The sequence below is a fragment of the Anolis sagrei genome, chromosome 1 (assembly GCF_037176765.1).
Source record: "Anolis sagrei isolate rAnoSag1 chromosome 1, rAnoSag1.mat, whole genome shotgun sequence".
Classification (NCBI taxonomy): Eukaryota; Metazoa; Chordata; class Lepidosauria; order Squamata; family Dactyloidae; genus Anolis; species Anolis sagrei.
Genome location: NC_090021.1, coordinates 70,720,587 through 70,738,777, shown reverse-complemented (window position 1 = coordinate 70,738,777; position 18,191 = coordinate 70,720,587). Strand labels below are relative to the sequence as shown.

General features: G+C 38.4%; 1 protein-coding gene across 3 annotated transcripts in view; it reads left to right on the top strand.

The window, feature by feature from the left end:
- SCAF8 (SR-related CTD associated factor 8) overlaps positions 1-18,191 on the top strand; it is a 150,357-nt gene that overhangs the window by 65,148 nt on the left and 67,018 nt on the right. For 2 of the 3 annotated variants that reach the window (XM_067465923.1, XM_067465914.1), the window contains exon 21: positions 10,340-11,473. The exons of the other annotated variant lie outside the window; for it this stretch is intronic. The gene's annotated coding sequence lies outside the window, so the exon portion shown is untranslated. Of the gene's footprint in view, positions 1-10,339; positions 11,474-18,191 lie in introns of those variants that run through there. 3 annotated transcript variants of the gene reach the window in all.

The following is an 18,191-nucleotide window of genomic DNA, read 5'->3' as shown; positions in this document are numbered from 1 at the left end:
GTATTTTAGGAATTTACTTGATAAATCACACTAACAAACGTCTAAATATAAGTATAGGATTAGAGGCCTAATATTATTACCCTGCGTTGAAGCTTAGTCACCTCTGTAGAAGTACTTTAGTGGTCACCAACTAGAAGTTCTATCACTACATTATCAAAAATTATATTACACGTAATAGGCATAATTTTACTTCAGTGCTCAGCAACAATGTATTGGCACTATAGATTAAGAAAACAGCATATAGGCTTGGGATGGTAATACTTGGTAACTCACATTTTGCACATGTTATAAACATCTTGAAGTGCTGATCCATTTATCCTCACATTTTAAACTGCACATCTTTAGGAAGAAGCTATTTGTTTTCAAATATCATTTTGTCACAAGAAAGTATGCATTTGTGTCCAGCAACTTAGAGAGAATCATATGAGTTATCATAACAAACACTACTCATCTGAATCCCAGCTGCTTCACACAAGTTGGAAGAGACTTCAGGGGCCATCCAGTCCAAAGGACAAAGCACTCAGGACAAAGCATTCCCATCATATTATTGTCCAGCTCCTGTTTAATTACTTGCAAAAAGGGAGACTCCACTACATTCCAAGGCAGCCTATTCCACTGCTTCCTTCAGCTAGTGCAGTGGTTCTCAACCTCTTCCAAGGCCAAAACATCTGGGTTCTCAGATGTTTTGGCCTTGAACTCCCAGAAATCCTAACAACTGGTAAACTGTTTGGGATTTTTGAGAGTTGTAGGCCAAACACCCACGGACCCACAGGTTGAGAAGCACTGAACTAGTGGTACACTTGCTGGAGTAACTTACTAGGCCAAAGTTCCTGCCAATTCCTGAAGCAATGCTGGACTCCTATCCCCAGAGCAAAAGTAAGGAATAGCATTCACTGTTCTTGTAGTTTTTCTTTTTCTTTTTTTCTACTTCTTTTATTTCAATTTTTATTGTTTTCCCTTCCACTGTAAGCAGTAACCTAGTTTAACATTTTCCCAAGGGAAGAGTTGGAGAGCTGGGGGTGCAATTATAGCCTTCCCGCCAGACAACTACGTTTCCCTGATCTGCCCTTTTCTTCAGTGAGGTAAAGAATTCAAAAAAGATTAATGGGGCAGTGAGATCTGAGAGTGGATCTTTCCCTCTGAGGTCAGAGCCCTGTAGAAAAATCCCAGTTCTGTGGTACCTGAGACACTCCTAGGATTCCAGTCTTCACTTAGAACAATCACATTGAACTGCTGTTAAAAGATTAAAAAGTTAATTCTCAATACACAAAGATTCATATGAAAATTCATATGATATTCATGTGATGAGGCGGCAAAAAGATCCAATGAGATTTTGGTCTGCATCAATAGGAGTATAGTGTCTAGATCCAGGGAAGTGATGCTACCCCTCTATTCTGCCTTGGTTAGACCACACCTGGAATATTGTGTCCAATTCTGGGCACTACAATTGAAGAGAGATATTGACAAGCTGGAATGTGTCCAGAGGAGGGCAACTAAATGATCAAGGGTCTGGAGAACAAGCCCTATGAGGAGTGGCTTACAGAGCCGGACATGCTTAGCTTGAAGAAGAGAAGGCTGAGAGGAGACATGACAGCCATGTATAAGTATGTGAGAGGAAGTCATAGGGAGGAAGGAGCAAGCTTGTTTTCTGCTGCCCTGGAGACTAGGATGCGGAACAATGGCTTCAAACTACAAGAAAGGAGATTCCATCTGAACATTAGGAAGAACTTCCTGACTGTGAGAGCCGTTCAGCAGTGTGGTGGAGGCTCCTTCTTTGGAAGCTTTTAAACAGAGGCTGGATGGCCATCTGTTGGGGGTGCTTTGAATACAATTTTCCTACTTCTTGGCAGGGGGTTTATTTATTATGTATTTATTTTGGGCTTTTATATCCTGTCCTATCTCAACCTCCGCAGAGGGACTCAGGGCGGCTAACAAATCGGCACCCCATGGCGCCCACATCAAGAAACATAAATATAAAATTTAACAGAAATATAATAATAACATTGTAAAACAGTATAAAACAATATAAAACAGTATAAAAACAATCAAGCAGTCAGCGGTCGCCCCTAAAGTAGAATAGTGCCTCCAAATTTTATTGCAGTGTGGCAACTCAGAAAGATACTACAGTTAAAGGCCAAGAGATTTCCAGCTGAACTAGCTTTGGCCACTATCCTCGGACCATGTAATGTAGACCAACGACAAACTCCTGCAAATGGGTGCAAAAGAAAGCCCTTAACGTGACCCGCTGCTCTATGGTTTGTGTAATCACTACCTGGGCTTCTCACTGATTCCAAGGTTTCCTGTGTAACCATCTGCACAGCAAAACCGCCACTGGTTTGAAACTACATTAAATAGTGTAGTTGGGGCCAGGAATACACCCCCCACTGTCCAGTCTTCTGCATAGGTCATCCACCATGGTCACCAAACTTGTCTGTTCCATAATAAGGCTAGAAACCAGTTTGAAAATAATCTAGCCAAACTATTTCATCAGGAACCCTTGGAGTTAGGAGACCACCTCACACACCAATACCTTTCCCCAAAATGGAAGTTTGGATGATAATTGCCAATTATAGAGGAGCTTTTCCAACAGAGGTCTCACAACTACCTTCTTTTAGACAAGTTCCAATATTTCCTTGTTGTAAGAAAGCATTGACTACCTCCTTCACACACTCAGCCAGTCCGCCTCTGGTCTGACTGACAAACCAGGAAAGGTAAAGATCTAGAACACATTTAGCAGCAATAATCTCCAAGAATCCTGTCCACTTTCTCAGACTGCACAAATTGAAAAGTATCCATTAACACTGGACAAACAGGAGCTAAGATTATATTCAATGGAACCGTATCAGCTACAGCATCCAATTTTCGTCATTTTCTCTCCACTAAATACTTGTTTGCATTTATTTGGTTATGCCTCTTATATTCTGCCCAAAAACACAAGGCAACTAATAATACTGGCGGCGGCAACAACAAGAAACAACCATTAAATAAAAATATAAAGATCCTTGGAATCCTGTTGAATCTCTCTGCACCAAACATGCTTGTGCTAAGATACAAAAGCTTAAATAAATGAAAGTGTTTACAGGTGGAGTTTGAATGACTATGCTGTGGGAAAAGACTAGTGTCTGCAGGAAGAGTGTTCCATAAACAGAGTGCTGTTACAGATCTTGCTAGCCTCTTCTGTAGATGGTCCAGAAAAGTTGGAGTAGAGGAATAGCAAGCTTGAGTACCAATGCCCAAATCATTTAGTATCCAAATGCCAATGTCAAAGCTTTCAGTTGGGTACAGTACCTCAAAGAAAGCCAACACTTTTGGGATTAGAGCATTGTGATTTCTTATCACTGCTTCTGTATCTTCGAAGCAGATTGGTGCATATATTCTACAGCCTATTGGGGAATGTCACTAAAGCATAGATAATTGAAATCAAATAATGCTGATCTGGATTCAGCCATAATTTGCAAGTGCCAAAGATACTAATAGCTGTGTTGTGTGATTTCCAAGCTGTATGGCAACTTCATAGGATCTGATGGTGGTAAAGAACACAGTAGAACATGGCCATAAAGCCTGGAAACCACACAACACCCCAGTGATTCCAGCCATGAAAGCTTTCAACAATAGGTGCTTCCTACCATTTGGGTTCTAGTGTCATCTTGGAATCAAAAACATGGCAAGTGCTACACTATCCAGTATAAGTGGACTCCCTGAACCTGTAGAATACTAAATGACAAAATCTCAGTCTTGGTTTATTGGCCTTCAACTTAATTGGTTTTCATCCTATTTCTTCTTCCAAATATTGGGCTTGATATTGTTCAGATAGAAAAAAAAAGAGATATTGCTATGTGTTGTCATCATCATTATTACCTCACTTTTTCTCCCAAAAAAATGAGACTCGGGATGGCTTTCAGTAAAACCAATACAATTTAAAACCCAAAAAATTATAAATGTTAAAATAGAATTGAATATTAACAGTGTTAAAAATAAGCAGTTAAAACTGATTAAAAACCTATTTAAGCTTTACCACCACAAAATATAAAGTGAATAAAATCATTTAATTGAGAATCAGCATTGACGAGTCTCCATAAAAGTCAACATTATGACAACGAATTTCATTTATTGCCAAAGCAATTTACAGGCTTTACATTTATATTTGGTATTATTGGATTAGTTTGGTATTGTTGTTTAAGCCACTCACATCTTTTTCCTAATTGGATTCTTCTGAAGAATATATTTTGCACATACAGGGAATATGTTGGACAGTGAGCTGATGGTAACACTTGAAGGGCTGTTTTACTCTTTAAGAAGCAATGACATATCTCAGTGAGCTCTTTTCAAGAGGATTGCCTGCCATACAACTAGTTCTTAAGAATTAATATCAGTATTCCAAAATACCTTTTTGTGGTTGATTATTTGTTTTTTAATATTAAAATATTTATATTCCTGTTATCTACAGATGACATTTTCAACAATTTTACCACAATTAAGCACATTTGTTCTGTTAAAAAACAATAGTGAAACTTACGGTGTGATAGCACAGGATGCTGAAGTCCAATGGGCCATATCTAATTAATGCTTGGATGGGTGACTTCCTGAAGACTAAAATTTGTTCCCTTTTAATATTTGTTGGTTGAACAGGATATGGGTTTAATTATTAAGGAATTGTAACTCTATTGTGCCCCAAACAGAAAACCTATATGAATAAAGAATGATTCTCTCTTGTTGGTCCATCTGGAGCAAAAGTTGATGCATCTTGGTCTGTTGAGAAAAACGCCATCTCTCCACCAAAGCCTCCAAGAGCTACTATTCAATTTTACTTAAAGAATGGTTCTATTCAGGACAGAGGACTACAGGAAACTGCAAGTGCACATTAGCCTAAAATAGTAATTTATAATGAACCAGAAATTGACCAAATAAGGCTGTGGTTCTAAACATATTTTTATGAAAGTAACTCCAACAAAATTCAGGCTGGTTCCACACTAATCATATAATGCAGTTCAGTGGAATTCAAATTGCATTATATGGTCAGTGTAGAACCAGATTTTCCAAATCTTACATTGGAGTAAATATCGAATGATTACACTTTAAATTCTATTAAATATTTGTCACCAATTTCTCCAACAATTATAGACTTCGCTTACACAACTGACAGATTGTTTAAAAATATTATGTTGTAATGCTTTGAAATCACAGAATTTGTGCTGAAGACTGCAGTCCTATAGTCCTACGCTTAGTTGATAAATTTCCAATTGGGACATGTAAGAAGGGACACAGGGAAAATGGGTAACAATAAAAGGAAAAAATAGAAAAAAATTAGAATTACTCAAAACCAAAATCAAAAAAAGAGATTTGTATGATCTCAAATGAAGCCTGACAGTCCATCAGCAGATGGAATTCAAAGATAAGCTTTGAATTGTAGTCTATTTTTTACCCATATTTTATACCATTGAATTCATAATCAGCTGAAATGCCTTTAACTCATGCATTTGTAGAGAAGTTATGTTTGCAACGCATTTGCTTTTACCTCTTTTAAACTGCAATCATCTTAGGCAGGATCTACACTGTCATATGATGCAGTAGCTTCAACTTTCTTCCCTTTTAGTAGCATTCTTATCTGATGTAAGGTCTAGGTTAATAAACTGAAATGACAAGTTCCACAGTCACCACCAATTCAGAACAGGGATTAATAGAACTATATATTAAAATAATCCTGCATAACAATTAATTGAAAAGTAATCCACTAGTAAAGTAATTTCCTGCTTATCAACCACCAAAAAACTCACTTCCCAAAAGGATTGTTATCATCCTTGGAAGATATGCAGAGTTGAGGAAGGAAGTCAGTTTCTCAAAAGCAGCAGTAGCAGTGAAGCATGTCTAAGCCTACTACAAAACAAGCACCATGCAGAATCTGCTCTCAGCTTAACATAAGGATTACAAGAAAACAGGAAGAGCCAATCTCTGCTATATTTGGCCCTCAAGGATTTTTGTTCAAATTCTGCAGCTGTGATAAATGTCTTCCTCTTTCTCCTAGTGATTTTAAGTGGAAGTTCTATACAACACCATAAAGCTTATCTAATTGGTTAGGCTACATGATAATAACAGCTTTATTGGTCAACACAAACTTGATAGTATTTTACAATAAATGACCAATCTAGTAAACAGAGATTGGATAGCCATCTCTTAGGAATGCTTTAGCTGCAAACTCCTACACTTGGCATATTGGGAAAAGTAACCTTTAAGTTCTATATATTTTTATAAGTCATGTATTGTATATTCTTTGAATTTTTCATACTGAAGTAAGAAATAATCATGCATTTTACATTATTTGATGTTTCTATGGAAGAATAACAATAATAACAACAACAACAACTTTATTTATATCTCACCACCATCTCCTGGAAGGGACTCAGGTGGCTTACATAACAACAAAAGTGCAATACAGAACATATAAAATACAACAAAAGTTTACCCAAACCAATGAGCAACATCAAGTAACATAAAACAACAACTGACAATAATTGACAGACTACAACTCGAATTCAAATAAAAATAACTGGTGACAATACAACAAGACATTGAAGTTAAAAATGAGCTGTACAAACCAATAGCGTCCCAGCCACAACCTAGGTTAAAAATCAACATTAAAATGACAGGGTAAAACTTCATTCTGTTTAGGTCCTCCAATTTAGATGATGCTTAAGCCATTATCAAAGGCCTGCTTGAGTAGCCATGTCTTCAGCTCCCTCCGAAAGGATTGAATAGCAGGGGCTTGCCTGATTTCCCTGGGGAGGGCATTCCAATGCTGGGGAGCCACAACCAAGAAGGCCCTCTCCCTCAACCCCACCAACTGTGCTTGAGATGGTGGCAGGACCAAGAGGAGGGCCAACAGATCTTTAGATCCAGTGCAGGTTCATAGGGGTGATGTGGTCATGTAGAAAAGTTGGACCCGAACCATATAGAGCTTTGCAGGTAATGACCTGCACTTTGAATTGGGACTGGAAACTTATAGGCAGCCAATGGAGCTGCTTTACTAAGGGTGTGGTGTGCTCCCTATAGCTAGCCCCAGTCAGTAGCCTGGCTGCCGATCTTTGCACTAGTTTTAATTTCTGGGCCATCTTCAAAGGCTGCCCCACATAGAGTGCATTACAGTAATCCATCCCCCCCAATCTTTAAACAACAGAGGCACTGAACCACGAATGGAGCTGATTCAATTATCTCTGCCACAGTGGTGCTGTAGAGAGTATCAGAATAGCTTTAAAATCATGGTAGAAAGAAGAGGGAAGTTATAATGTTAGTAGGTGCTCCTCTGCTAAAATTAGCAGTTCCATACATATGGAAATATGAAGAAATAAAGGGGCTGACCCAAGCATTTTAGAGCGGGATATACTGAGCCAAGTAAGACCGTAAGCTGTCATTATGGAACAATTTTTCTGAACAGGAAATTAACCAAAATATTTTAATATGCTGTGCAGCATTCCTTTTCAGCATTATAAGTGCATGGACTTTAATAGATCTTAATTTTCTTTTGAAAGCCAACACATTACTGTTGGTTTAAGCATATTCTCTAGATTAGGTTTCCTATACTTTAAACTTCCTGAGGGGATTCAGTCGCCATTTATTTCTTCCTCAGTCTTGCAGTATTTTTGCAAAATGCTTCCTTGGCTGTTTTGCTCTAAACCAATAAAACTCTTAGGCTGAACATTAAAGGCGTTCCAAGTTGTATTAGTGCTGTGTTCCTGGATATATGTATATATTGATGCATTTTACTATGCCCAGTTCTGAGGGTTGAGTTCGAACTGCATTATTTTAAAAGACAGAGGTTGATCCATGGATTTTGTAACCTATCAAATCAGCAGAGTATGTGATTTAAGAAATGCTGTGTGTATGTGGGGGATGGGGCTACAGTTGTAGACCAAGACACAGGGAAATAACTGCATTTACTCGAGTATAGTGCACCCTTGAATGTAATGTGCGCCTCAGTTTTGAAGATGCACATTGCAATAAATGGATTTGCCTTCTAATGTAAAGTACCCAACATTGCATATGTAGCATATCAAGGAGGCAGGCAGCATGAATGAGGCCATGTTGGGAGCCATACCCCTACATCAGGTTGAGGCTGTGCATGATTCCCAATTGGCCTCCTTCAAAAGACCTTCAAAACTGATGGGAGTGGGGGGGGGGGGTGAAGGCTGTGTGGATGGGGGAACCACATGGAACTGGGGGGGGGGGGTTAAAGACCCCATAGGCAGCCTGGGAGGCAGGATCTACGGCTAAATGGCAGGATCAACTTGGTTACTAGGTGGCTACTTCAAATCCTTCTCCAGGCACCATGTAACCCTGAGGCTGCTATCACCACAGGGAACAGTCTCTTAGTGCACATCCCTTCCCCCAGTCCAGCCTCTGGGGTCCCGGGTTCCACCAGACCTTTTCACAAGTGGGTTTATATGCACGATTCTAATGTGCCATCAAATCTAACGCACATATCAATTTTGGCAATGCAAAGTAGCCAAAAAGTGACCATTAGATTCCAGTAAATATGGTATGTCTGCAGTATTCTTCCAGTCATGGGAGACAGTGAGAACAAATAGTTGAAGATACTCTCAAGATCCTGGTACAACTGCACATCTGAGGATGGATGACTGTCATAGTGCATCTAGCTACAGTAAAAGAGCAGGTTAAATAGCTAGTCATTCCTTGCTCTCTAGCAACACAGAAATGGCTAGAGAGAAGAAAGGCTGGGTTGCACTGCCTGAAAGCTAAGTTTTGGGGAAGTCTGGTCCATACGGTGAGTGTAAAAATGAATCCTGACATCATGAATCAGACTTGTGCTACAGTAATGCATTACTAGAATGCTAACCTACAACTCACACACAGTTTGATGATTAAATTGGCACATTTCCACAAATGGGCAAGTTATTAACCTTCAGTTTTGTATTCCCTTTCCCCTCCTTTGCCCCACCAGAACTGTGTTTGAAATGCCGCTATGAAATACATATTTATAGATGGTAAAGTATGGCTGAGAACATTTATTATATGATTAGTTCACCTGAAATATAACAATGAAGCCTTTTATATATATACAAACGTGCACATCTTTGAAATGTGCTTGCTCTCACTGGATGACCTTTGTATGGTCAAAAGCTTGCGCCCACAATCACTATTCATGAAATTCACACGTGTGACCTAAAACTCAGTTTTGTGAGTTATCACAAAACTTTCATCTGTTTTCACTAAAGTATACAATTGAATGCACTAATAGCAATCTCAGGGAGGGAGGGCATGTCTGCATCCCTTCGCTAGCTGTGAAAATATGATTTCCCTCTCAACTGCATTGGGACAGTGCGAATTGTGCCATGGATAGTGTAGAACTTGGCTGTGAATCTGCTAGATGAATAATACATGAATCCTTCTCCCCAAATGCAGACATTTCTTGAGTGGTTTCGAATACTATGAGCTTAGTCAATAATGCATTTGCTAGTCTGATTATTTGTAACTCTTCCTGCTAATCCTTCCCAGCACTTTCAGGACGAGTAAAAAGCACAATTATTTGTTGTTCAACGTGAACTATAATTTTATTTTTGGGTGCATTCTGTACATAAGGCAGAGCAATAACATTAATTTTTAACCAATATATTTTATAATGAGTTAATACAGTGCTTAGACGAAGCATTAATATGCAATGGCTTAATTGTGGGAATGTATAGGAACAATGTATTAGGAATGTTTAGAAGTTCCAATACTGTTTTATTATGGGGCGGAGGCCAAAAGGGGGTGCCAAACAGGAGAATTGTCCATTTTACAAGGAAGTGGCAGGAGGTTTGAAGGAGTAAAACTATTTCCCACGCCCTTCTCGCCATCATGGAAGCAACTCTCGTGTATGACACGAGAAGGGAGGAGAGAATAACCAGCGAAAATGGGGGAAATAGTTTTCCTCCTTCAACTCCCCCTCCCCTGTAAAATGGGCTATTCTTCTTTTTCTAGCACCCTTTTTTGGCCTTTGACTAGATAATAGAACAGTACTGAAGTTTCTTGTACACATATTTTGATCTGGTAGCGTTTATAATCATGTGCATACAACAGCGGGGAAAAACTATGGAAAGTGCATAGCAATTCTATAGTTGTTGCCAGTAGTTCAATATTAGACAAAATTTGATTAGTGACAGGAAGCAAAGATATCCTGGATGGCAGAATTAATTGTTTAAACATCCAAAATTGTTACTGACATTCTGAAAGCTTGAGATTATCTCTGCTTGCATTTGAATTTTGGCATTTTCATCTTTCAGGAATTGATTTTTAAACTCAGATCACATGTTCAGTCATGACTAGTAATTATTCCTTTTGTCAACAGGCAATATAATGAAGGATGTTGTGGCAACGTACCATGTGCTGGGCTCGGCCGAGTTAAATGAGAACCACATCAGTGTTCTAATGGGCGTCACATCGGATCTTGGTTGTGAAGTATTAGAAGGAAGGAATCTGGCATTTCACACTGGAGGCATTGTATATCAGTACACGCTATCTGATAAAACCCAGGGATTATGAACTCATCTATCAGTATTACCTGTCTGGAGCAGGCTTAATTTTATAAATTGAAAGCAATAAACTCTATGAGTTTTTTTTAAATGCATTTTTTCTGTATTTGGGGGATGATCTGCTCAAATGAGCAGTTTTGCATCCAGTACAGAGAGAGGCTCTTCTGCACGACTAGAAGATGACACTGGACTGTAAGATATGGCTAAAACTCACTCCTATCTTCTAAAAGGTCAGGTTGCAAGGGAAGAGAGACATAGGTGGAAAAGCTGTTTCCTTTCAATGATTAAGACACGTGAAATTGTGTATTGTGGCTGATGCCCTAAATTCTAGACATTTCCCTTGAGAGAGATACAATGCCAGAAAAAACATCATGTCTTCGGATCTGCCAATAACATCAATTCTTAAGTGCTTCAACTGTGGCACGGGAAGATGGAGGTTGGGCTTTGAGGCCTAGGAAAGATCTGAACTTGGAGTTTCAGAAAAATTGGAACTGGAAAATCTCAAGACAAGTCATTTGGCCAGAGTGTCCTTCAGCACCCATTTTAAAGCATAGAAAGCTAATTATCTAAGAGTTGAAAATAATATTGGTTAATTAAAATCAATTGTAATCAGCAGAGAAGAGTCTACTTATTCCTAAATTGAGCCAGTATTCTCTCTGAGTTTCCAAAGAAAATCTATGCTTTTAAGGTTTAAACTTATGGATTTAAGTTCAACTACAAAGGGAAGAGAAAGAGAAAAACATGACCATGCATCATGTATGAAAAGGTTATTTCTGTCTATCCTCTATTTATATTTTTTCTCTCAAAGGTAAAGGGCCAGACACTTGGAATGTAGTGGTTTATGATCTCTTGAAATCAGATCATTCCCTTTATGCTGTATCTGCATGGTGACCTTGGCGACTACAGCTTTGGACTTGTGTAACAATAAATGGAAAAGAAAGTGGGGAAAAGCTTTGATGCCTTTTTTTTTTTGTTCTGCAGAGCTCTTTGTTTTGTACACTATGCCTTTTAAATCTGACCTGATTGCGTCTCCCATAACACATACAAAATCATATATATTTGGAGCAATCCCTAGTGGTGCATTTCCTTCTTGGAAGTTCTTTAATTAAAGAACAAACAAGAAATATTTGAGTGAAGAACATTCAGGTTGTATGTACAACTTTATGTTCCTTGATTTCATTTACTGGGATCTGATTTCCAGTTTATATCATTTTACGCATGTCATTCCCCTATACCAAATGCAGTTGGAATTTTCCATGTTATTTCTGTGTAGTGTCTGTCTGGCATTTTTTTCTGTGTATAAAAACTTTGTAGTTGCCAGTTTCAGGAGCGATGAATTTTTACTTACAAATATTTGCAAGCAGCTTGGTTTTAGCTTTTGTATCAAAAACTATTAATTAGAAAATAATCCATATATAGTGCAAGTAGATTTGTCATTCACATGCAAAATCTATGTTTGTAACCTGGAATTAGAAGGAGACCACATATAATCCCCCAGTTATTATAGAAGTAAGAAGTGCTGCACAGCCATTAATACTATTAATACACTTAATATTGCATTAACTGTGTAGTCAAATCCTATAAGCAAAATATGGATGTTAAAGTCTTGTGAAAACTTGCCGCTATAAGACTACAGGAATTCCCTTCTGGCAAGCAATGTAGATCACAGCTCAGCAAAAGTTTTTGGAGAGACTTAAATATGTGCATCATCCAAAGGATTTACAATTGCCTCATTTTGCCTGGATAATACTCAGTGTTGGATTTTTTTTTTACACTATTCATTTGTTTATCTGCATTTATATGATATGTGAAATATCTGTTCCAGTTCTTACTACGGCTGTCACATTATGTCATGATTTTCAACAGGGGACAATTCTCCATAGTAGCAAAATGGAGACTCCATCTGCTGAGCGAAAAAAGAGATTGAATCCCATGGCATTTGAACAAGGACATAGTTTGGAAGTTTTTGTTCTCAAGCTAAATCTGCTTTTGAAAAGCCTTTGCTCCTAAGCATCTGGACAAGCCTATCATTGTGAAGGTACATGAATATTTACTAGATCTGCCTGCTGTCTTTTCCTTCCCAACATTTCAAAGGGAAGCATTTAGATGTCATTGTCCTCTGAGGCCTTCAGATATTTTGATGCAAGGCAGAGCCTGCTTCCTACATAATATTAGCTGGCTTTGACAAGTTGAATCAATTCATCACCTACACAATTGAAACAATATTGCATTCACATTCCGATAAGATGGGTGACATTTGATAAGTTATTTAATTGGCAAAACAAAAAGAACATCTGTTTTGACATAATTTTACACTTGATCTGAATTAAGTCACCTTCTTGATTCCAAATTGTTTAGAAAATTGATGTTTTGTTTCTGTAGCTGGATCTACACTGCCATATAATGCAGTTCGAAACTGCATTTTATTGCAGTGTAGATCCAGCCTGTGTTTAGGTCTAATGTCTTCAAGGTTCTAGCTAGAACTTTGCAAAGATAAAAACCCAATTATACTTTCAGAAGGATTGACTACTGCAAACATATGTCAGTATTGGTACTCGTTGCTGAGCAAACATCTCATTAGCCCTTCTCACTGTGAAAGCAGATAGCGATCCAGGAATCCTCTCCCTATTTAATGTGATCCCAGATAATAATATAATAGAATAATAACTTTATTTTTATACCCTGCCTCCATCTCCCTAAAGGGACTCGGGGTGGCTTACATGGGGCCAAGCCCAATCAACAAAGTTAAAACATAACATAACATAACATAACATAACATAACATAACATAACATAACATAGATAGTGTTCTGTTTTTTCTGTGATGACCCAGACCATCTGTCCCAATTCAAAATGCAAATTTTCTGACAAAAATAATCAATGGCAGTTGGCAGGAGGTGGCCAAGTGTTGATTTTAATAAACAGACAATACCTAACTGGGAAGTATGTAGAAAACTGGAATATACTATAAGAGAAGTGGAAAATTAAAAGATTTCAAGAAACTACTCAGATGACCAACCTCACCACAGCTTTTTCACAATATGCTATTAACACAGATAAATGGAGTAAACAAGTCCAGAGATATTTTTTGGAGATAATTGACTAATTTCAATGACTTCAAATGTTTTCCCATAATAATAGTGATTGAAGTGTGTTGTTGAACTCCTTGTGCCAAATTGTAAACAGAATGGACACTGAGCAAAAATCCTGCTTCCCCTTTTCCCCTTTGCATCACACCCATTTGGTGTTTTCTTTATATGGTCGTGTTGCAAGCACTGGTCTTTTTCCTCATTATTTTTAACATCCAGATTTCCATCACAAGTTTTTGGTGAGCCACAGAAATGTCCTTCTACAGGGCACAAATGTCCTTGGATTTCTCTCCATTTGTTTCCCCTACAGCAGGCCTGCCTCTGTATGATTTTTTTAAAGAATAGAAGAAAAATGGAGGAAGGTTGGCTATAATTTTAACACTGTATTATTTTAGGCTTAAGATGAAAAATTGCTCAAGGAGTCCCACAGATGAACATATGAATTACTCTGTTGGATCAGATTACAGTCAGTTTGACTTAATGAAAACAGCCAGTAGATACACTCATTTAGTGAATGAATGTATCAGTGAATAAACACACAAGAGTAAGATGATTGTTTGGAAGCCAAGCCCAATTATGAGGAATTATAGAAAGACCTGGATATAGTTAGTATGAATAAGGGAAGATGAAGAAAAAAAATATAATAGCAGTCTTCTAAAATCTGAAGGGCAGCTCACAGAAAATGAGTCAGACTTTTTTGGGTGGTATAAAGAGAGAATGAGCATTAATAGAGTTTTACTGTGCAAAATTCACAATACAATATCACAATACAATATCACAATACAATATCAGCAAAATGTTTGTCCATTATGTGCAGTTGTGGTTTCTTCTCTTAACACAAGGGGGAACTCTCCTCCATCCATATATTTTATACGCGCACACTACCCTTTTCACACTATTGTTGCAGAGCGTTCATAATTCTGTACACAATAATTCAGATTCTAACAAGAGTATAATTTATATAATGGAAATACTCTATTCATATGTTCTGATCCTGTATTTTGTTTCCATATGCTTTAGAAGCTGCACATATATATATATTCTGTTGAACCAGCTTTTATTATTAATTTAACCAAAGCTGGATTAAAATAATGGGGTTTTTTCCCCACATGTTTTTTTCAAACGTGGTTTCAAATGTGGTCTGATCAGCTGTTCGGGCTCAGAGAGACGGATGATTTCCAGCTGGTTTCAAGAGAGGAGAAGTAGAGAGCCATTAGAGGTCTCCGAAAGTGTCTATTTTAAACTTTATAATATTAAATAAGAAAACCAGCAGCATTTTTAAAAAATCTCACTGTTATGCGCCGATGCTTATATGCACACATAGGAATCTCTCCATGTTTCTATTAGGGTATTAGCATGTGCGTATATAAGCATCAGCAGATAATCGTTAAAAAAAAAAAACTTCTGCCGGATGTCCCTCATCTGCCCTTCATTTTATCCCGAGACACAGAAGTGCTATGAGAATGGCGAGGAAACAAAGCCCGAGACCGGCAGGTCTTTGTGGGGACCTGTTCTGAGGTCTCGAGTTTGTTTATCCCGCATATTAATCCCGCGTTTTGATGCTGTCTGGAAGCAGCCTGAGAAAGGAGTTCCAGAATCTGGACGCATGCACCAGGAAGGTTTTCTCCTGTACAAGCAGTCCCCAAGGTACAAACATCCAACTTTCATATGACTCCTAATTATAAATAGAGGTGAGACAACAGGAACTAAGAGGAAATCTACCCCTGGGAAGGGAAATTCACCCCAGAAGAGTTATTATCATGGGAAAAAGGTGTCTCTATTGAAACTTTATCACCAATCCTTGTTTCCACAACAACCCACATTTTTCAAAATTTAATTGTCACAGGGAAAGGTAATGAGGTGAAATCTTTTGAACATGGGCACAGACAGCAAAATCAACAACACAGGAATGTAACCCTTCTCTGTGCTATCCAAAACTTTGAAAAATATTTTTGGCTGATGTTAGACTTTAAAATGTACCTTTTCTGACTTACATACTAAATGAACTTAAGGGCAAACTTACAGAACCTATCATGTTGGTAACTTGGAGACCACCTCTATTCCAAAAACATGCACTTATGGGGATGGTGGGACAAAGCCTCCACACAAGATCTGAATATGTGGATGGAGTCATATAGAGAGAGGTAGCCTTTCAAATGAGATCATACCATTTCATATATTCCGGGGTAATGCTCCTTTTTTTTCCAAACATGATATGAAGAAGGATGTAAACATTTGACATCTGCCTTGCATTCCTCAGATACCTACCAGCACTTGCATCCTGGCCAAATGTCATATTGATTTGTGGGACTTTTTTCCTTCAGCTTTTTTCTTAGTGTGCAGCTATCTTTATGCACCTCCCCACTGATGGAAGTGTGTATGAATGCATGTTTCCCTTGATACTTTTACATCCTTGTCGTTACATACCTTCAGGACTACAGAGTACAGAGACTCTATTACAGTTTTCTTGGTAAGAGTTATGCAGAAGGGATTTGCTTTTGCTTTCCTCTTGAGTTGAGAGAGTGTGGCTTCTCTAGGACCTCCCAGGGAATGTCCATGGCAGATATTCAAACCCTGGTCTCTTGGGATCCTAACGTAACATTCAAACTACTGCATCACATTAGTTTTGGACTTTATATAATAAACGAAGCATTATCCAAAATCTGTACAGATCAAAATCTTAACTGCAGAGAATGGTAGTATCCATAACAAGATATCTTAAAGAATAGGCAAGTTATGATCTCTATTGAAGTGAACTTTAGCCGTGAACCATCAACAGGTAAAATACAATCTCTGTTGAAGTGGACCTTAGCCTCAAATATACATTTATTAGCCTTTGAGGTACGACAGAATTGTAACAGATTTTTTAAAATTAATACACACTAACCTTTGTGGAAATTATTAAATATGATATTGGTGCTTGAATTAACAAAAGTGAGGATTCAGAATATGCCAGTTGCCAGTGGAACTTTAACTAATTTTATAACTTCCTCAGGGTGCACCTACACTGTAGAGTTAATGCAGATTGACACCATTTTAATGGCTATGGCTCAATGCTATGGAATCATGGGAGCCATGGCCATTTAGAATTTTGGCAAGAGTACTGCTGTCTCACCAAGCTACAAACCCCAGGATTCGGTAGCATTCAGCCAAGGCAGTTAAAGTGATGTCAAACTTCATTAATTCTACAGTGTAGATACACCTTGAGTGATTTGCAATAGACTGGGGACAGTTTATAACCCCCAGTTATTTAAAAAAAAATGCAGCAGCAAAATGCTGCCTTTTACGATACCAGGCCTATTTTAGGAATTCAAGTAGTTTTTTAAGGAGCAGCAAACTTGGGGTACATTGTTTAGGGTGCTAGACCCAATGAGGATAGTTGCAAAAAAAAAAATAAAAAAATAGGGAGCTGATGGATTGTAGATTGTGGTGGGAATATTTTAGCCTTAAGGCTGCTACTTTCTTTCTTGTATTTTAAGACAGAAAGGGGAAAAATAACCCAGTATCAGTTATTTCAGAGTGTAGGTAAAGGTAAAAAATTTCCCCTGACATTAAGTCCAGTCGTGTCTAACTCTAGGGGTTGCTGTTCATCTCAATTTCTAAGCCCAAGAGTCGGCGTTGCCCATATAAACACCTCCAAGATCATGTGGCTGGCATGACTGTATGGAGCACCATTACCTTCCCACCGGAGCGGTACCTATTGATCTACTCACATTTGCATGTTTTCCAACTTCTAGGTTGGCAGAAGCTGGGGCTAACAGCGGGAGCTCATCCCGCTCCCTGGATTTGAACTGGTGACCTATCGGTCAGCAAGTTCAGCAGCCCAGCAGTTTAACCCACTGCCCCATCAGGGGCTCCATTTCAAAATGTAACCAGCTTTTTACAGCTTGCTGCAGATGGGTCTTCTAAAGTGGGGAGGGGATGCTGTGCTCCTTATGTTTTCAGGACTTTAAAAACTCTTCTATATATCTTTATTTAATCTAGATTGCTTTTATTATAGTAACTAGGATGTTGCCTATACTTTGTTTCAATCTATGCTCTGAGATGCCTTGGTTCCCATACTGGAGAAATGTGTGGTACATATGCACTTCCTCCAGTCCTCTACTAGTTGGTGTTGTTGGTCTGTTATTAACTGATACAGTATTATTGCTTGTTATTTTATCTGCCAAGAGGAAAACCTGCATGCATAAAACAGATTTTCTTCTGACTACTCAAAGCACAGCATTAGTACAATGCCTGCAAGGCTGCTGATGTTTGCATTTCACAGCCCAAAGCTGCTGCTTCCCAATATAAGAGGACATATCCAGTATTTCAGGTTGAAAATGTGAGATACTGGAGTTTAGATCTGGCCTTTGACACATTGCTGAGTTGGTTGTATTGATTTAGGAAACCAGTGCTCAAGCCTAAATAGGTGTAACTTCCTTCTGGCACAGAAGTCTAATATATGGGCCAGATACAGGACAAAGTGCAGCCCAGATTGCTTTGGAGGAAATGGCATAGAAAGCACCCCTTTGTAAACACTTCACCACACACATTATTGCTTTTTGCAGTTCCTTTCCACAGGGGTGGGGTGGCTGTAC